The following is a 4,596-nucleotide window of genomic DNA, read 5'->3' on the forward strand; positions in this document are numbered from 1 at the left end:
CAACAACAACAACAACAACAACAACTACTATCATCTTGATGTATTTGTAAGAAAAAATGAAATAATTAATAGCAGTTCAAATGCTTCAGCTGACTTCCTTAGAATAGGTGTATCAAGACACACGCAGTGGCAGATCATCCTTCGTCTCTAGAGTCACACCTCGTTCTCTTGTTTCTTGGGAAAAAGGGGGCAGGGGTGAAAAAAACTTCCTATGGCAGTGATGGGATTCGAACCCATGCCTCCAGAGAGACTGGAGCCTAAATCCAGCGCCTTAGACCGCTCGGCCACACTACCACACCTCAAGATACCTGCCACTCAGGGGTCATACTGTAGGCCACACTACCACACCTCAAGATACCTGCCACTCAGGGGTCATACTGTAGGCCGCTAACGCAATTTAACAACAGCAAAATCTTAATCATTGGAATGAAAAAAAAGCAAATACTACCTTCTCAAATTGCGCCAACTGGGAATTGAACCCAGGTCACAAGAATGGGAATCTTGTATGATACCACTACACCATTGGCGCATAGTTGCATATGTTCAAATTTTCCATGGAATGGAACATTTTCTTTTCCAGCAGTTCGAAAGAGCGAGGGGAGAGTTAAAAGCAAGATAGCAGTAGAGAGATTTCAACCCACGCCTCTCGAGACTTCATTCATTATTAGATTGCTCAGCCACACTATCACAACCCAAATGCTCAAACCCCCAGACCCCCAGGTTCCATACTATTCACTGCTAGTGCAATTCAACAACAACAACAACAACAACAACAACAACAACTACTACTATCATCTTGATGTATTTGTAAGAAAAAATGAAATAATTAATAGCAGTTCAAATGCTTCAGCTGACTTCCTTAGAATAGGTGTATCAAGACACACGCAGTGGCAGATCATCCTTCGTCTCTAGAGTCACACCTCGTTCTCTTGTTTCTTGGGAAAAAGGGGGCAGGGGTGAAAAAAACTTCCTATGGCAGTGATGGGATTCAAACCCATGCCTCCAGAGAGACTGGAGCCTAAATCCAGCGCCTTAGACCGCTCTCGGCCACACTACCACCACCTCAAGATACCTGCCACTCAGGGGTCATACTGTAGGCCACACTACCACACCTCAAGATACCTGCCACTCAGGGGTCATACTGTAGGCCGCTAACGCAATTTAACAACAGCAAAATCTTAATCATTGGAATGAAAAAAAAGCAAATACTACCTTCTCAAATTGCGCCAACTGGGAATTGAACCCAGGTCACAAGAATGGGAATCTTGTATGATACCACTACACCATTGGCGCATAGTTGCATATGTTCAAATTTTCCATGGAATGGAACATTTTCTTTTCCAGCAGTTCGAAAGAGCGAGGGGAGAGTTAAAAGCAAGATAGCAGTAGAGAGATTTCAACCCACGCCTCTCGAGACTTCATTCATTATTAGATTGCTCAGCCACACTATCACAACCCAAATGCTCAAACCCCCAGACCCCCAGGTTCCATACTATTCACTGCTAGTGCAATTCAACAACAACAACAACAACAACAACAACTACTATCATCTTGATGTATTTGTAAGAAAAAATGAAATAATTAATAGCAGTTCAAATGCTTCAGCTGACTTCCTTAGAATAGGTGTATCAAGACACACGCAGTGGCAGATCATCCTTCGTCTCTAGAGTCACACCTCGTTCTCTTGTTTCTTGGGAAAAAGGGGGCAGGGGTGAAAAAAACTTCCTATGGCAGTGATGGGATTCAAACCCATGCCTCCAGAGAGACTGGAGCCTAAATCCAGCGCCTTAGATCGCTCGGCCACACCACACCTCAAAATACCTTAGACCTGTAGGCCACACTACCACACCTCAAGATACCTGCCACACAGGGGTCATACTGTAGGCCACACTACCACACCTCAAGATACCTACCACTCAGGGGTCATACTGTAGGCCGCTAACGCAATTTAACAACAGCAAAATCTTAATCATTGGAATGAAAAAAAAGCAAATACTACCTTCTCAAATTGCGCCAACTGGGAATTGAACCCAGGTCACAAGAATGGGAATCTTGTATGATACCACTACACCATTGGCGCATAGTTGCATATGTTCAAATTTTCCATGGAATGGAACATTTTCTTTTCCAGCAGTTCGAAAGAGCGAGGGGAGAGTTAAAAGCAAGATAGCAGTAGAGAGATTTCAACCCACGCCTCTCGAGACTTCATTCATTATTAGATTGCTCAGCCACACTATCACAACCCAAATGCTCAAACCCCCAGACCCCCAGGTTCCATACTAACTGCTAGTGCAATTCAACAACAACAACAACAACAACAACAACTACTATCATCTTGATGTATTTGTAAGAAAAAATGAAATAATTAATAGCAGTTCAAATGCTTCAGCTGACTTCCTTAGAATAGGTGTATCAAGACACACGCAGTGGCAGATCATCCTTCGTCTCTAGAGTCACACCTCGTTCTCTTGTTTCTTGGGAAAAAGGGGGCAGGGGTGAAAAAAACTTCCTATGGCAGTGATGGGATTCAAACCCATGCCTCCAGAGAGACTGGAGCCTAAATCCAGCGCCTTAGATCGCTCTTACCTGCCACTCAGGGGTCATACTGTAGGCCACACTACCACACCTCAAGATACCTGCCACTCAGGGGTCATACTGTAGGCCACACTACCACACCTCAAGATACCTGCCACACAGGGGTCATACTGTAGGCCACACTACCACACCTCAAGATACCTACCACTCAGGGGTCATACTGTAGGCCGCTAACGCAATTTAACAACAGCAAAATCTTAATCATTGGAATGATAAAAAAGCAAATACTACCTTCTCAAATTGCGCCAACTGGGAATTGAACCCAGGTCACAAGAATGGGAATCTTGAATGATACCACTACACCATTGGCGCATAGTTGCATATGTTCAAATTTTCCATGGAATGGAACATTTTCTTTTCCAGCAGTTCGAAAGCGAGGGGAGAGTTAAAAGCAAGATAGCAGTAGAGAGATTTCAACCCACGCCTCTCGAGACTTCATTCATTATTAGATTGCTCAGCCACACTATCACAACCCAAATGCTCAAACCCCCAGACCCCCAGGTTCCATACTATTCACTGCTAGTGCAATTCAACAACAACAACAACAACAACAACACTACTATCATCTTGATGTATTTGTAAGAAAAAATGAAATAATTAATAGCAGTTCAAATGCTTCAGCTGACTTCCTTAGAATAGGTGTATCAAGACACACGCAGTGGCAGATCATCCTTCGTCTCTAGAGTCACACCTCGTTCTCTTGTTTCTTGGGAAAAAGGGGGCAGGGGTGAAAAAATCTTCCTATGGCAGTGATGGGATTCAAACCCATGCCTCCAGAGAGACTGGAGCCTAAATCCAGCGCCTTAGACTGCTCGGCCACACCACCACACCTCAAAATACCTGCCACTCAGGGGTCATACTGTAGGCCACACTACCACACCTCAAGATACCTGCCACACAGGGGTCATACTGTAGGCCACACTACCACACCTCAAGATACCTACCACTCAGGGGTCATACTGTAGGCCGCTAACGCAATTTAACAACAGCAAAATCTTAATCATTGGAATGAAAAAAAAGCAAATACTACCTTCTCAAATTGCGCCAACTGGGAATTGAACCCAGGTCACAAGAATGGGAATCTTGTATGATACCACTACACCATTGGCGCATAGTTGCATATGTTCAAATTTTCCATGGAATGGAACATTTTCTTTTCCAGCAGTTCGAAAGAGCGAGGGGAGAGTTAAAAGCAAGATAGCAGTAGAGAGATTTCAACCCACGCCTCTCGAGACTTCATTCATTATTAGATTGCTCAGCCACACTATCACAACCCAAATGCTCAAACCCCCAGACCCCCAGGTTCCATACTATTCACTGCTAGTGCAATTCAACAACAACAACAACAACAACTACTATCATCTTGATGTATTTGTAAGAAAAAATGAAATAATTAATAGCAGTTCAAATGCTTCAGCTGACTTCCTTAGAATAGGTGTATCAAGACACACGCAGTGGCAGATCATCCTTCGTCTCTAGAGTCACACCTCGTTCTCTTGTTTCTTGGGAAAAAGGGGGCAGGGGTGAAAAAAACTTCCTATGGCAGTGATGGGATTCAAACCCATGCCTCCAGAGAGACTGGAGCCTAAATCCAGCGCCTTAGACCGCTCGGCCACACACCACACCTCAAAATACCTGCCACAGGGGTCATACTGTAGGCCAACTACCACACCTCAAGATACCTGCCACTCAGGGGTCATACTGTAGGCCACACTACCACACCTCAAGATACCTACCACTCAGGGGTCATACTGTAGGCCGCTAACGCAATTTAACAACAGCAAAATCTTAATCATTGGAATGAAAAAAAAGCAAATACTACCTTCTCAAATTGCGCCAACTGGGAATTGAACCCAGGTCACAAGAATGGGAATCTTGTATGATACCACTACACCATTGGCGCATAGTTGCATATGTTCAAATTTTCCATGGAATGGAACATTTTCTTTTCCAGCAGTTCGAAAGAGCGAGGGGAGAGTTAAAAGCAAGATAGCAGTAGAG

General features: G+C 44.1%; 10 non-coding genes across 10 annotated transcripts; all 10 read right to left on the reverse strand.

Moving 5' to 3' along the window:
• Window positions 1-212: 212 nt before the first annotated feature.
• Window positions 213-294, reverse strand: trnal-uag. Its single transcript has one exon. It is a non-coding gene; the product is annotated as a tRNA-Leu (tRNA).
• Window positions 295-458: 164 nt separating this feature from the next.
• On the reverse strand, window positions 459-529 carry trnag-ccc. The gene has a single exon. It is a non-coding gene; the product is annotated as a tRNA-Gly (tRNA).
• Window positions 530-973: 444 nt separating this feature from the next.
• trnal-uag lies at window positions 974-1,057 on the reverse strand. Its single transcript has one exon. It is a non-coding gene; the product is annotated as a tRNA-Leu (tRNA).
• A 165-nt stretch (window positions 1,058-1,222) lies between these two features.
• Window positions 1,223-1,293, reverse strand: trnag-ccc. Its single transcript has one exon. It is a non-coding gene; the product is annotated as a tRNA-Gly (tRNA).
• Window positions 1,294-2,009: 716 nt separating this feature from the next.
• On the reverse strand, window positions 2,010-2,080 carry trnag-ccc. The gene has a single exon. It is a non-coding gene; the product is annotated as a tRNA-Gly (tRNA).
• A 756-nt stretch (window positions 2,081-2,836) lies between these two features.
• Window positions 2,837-2,907, reverse strand: trnag-ccc. The gene has a single exon. It is a non-coding gene; the product is annotated as a tRNA-Gly (tRNA).
• Window positions 2,908-3,339: 432 nt separating this feature from the next.
• trnal-uag lies at window positions 3,340-3,421 on the reverse strand. The gene has a single exon. It is a non-coding gene; the product is annotated as a tRNA-Leu (tRNA).
• A 214-nt stretch (window positions 3,422-3,635) lies between these two features.
• trnag-ccc lies at window positions 3,636-3,706 on the reverse strand. The gene has a single exon. It is a non-coding gene; the product is annotated as a tRNA-Gly (tRNA).
• A 429-nt stretch (window positions 3,707-4,135) lies between these two features.
• trnal-uag lies at window positions 4,136-4,221 on the reverse strand. Its single transcript has one exon. It is a non-coding gene; the product is annotated as a tRNA-Leu (tRNA).
• Window positions 4,222-4,427: 206 nt separating this feature from the next.
• On the reverse strand, window positions 4,428-4,498 carry trnag-ccc. The gene has a single exon. It is a non-coding gene; the product is annotated as a tRNA-Gly (tRNA).
• Window positions 4,499-4,596: the final 98 nt, after the last annotated feature.

The sequence above is a fragment of the Polyodon spathula genome, unplaced genomic scaffold (genome assembly GCF_017654505.1).
Source record: "Polyodon spathula isolate WHYD16114869_AA unplaced genomic scaffold, ASM1765450v1 scaffolds_3100, whole genome shotgun sequence".
In the NCBI taxonomy this organism is placed as follows: domain Eukaryota; kingdom Metazoa; phylum Chordata; class Actinopteri; order Acipenseriformes; family Polyodontidae; genus Polyodon; species Polyodon spathula.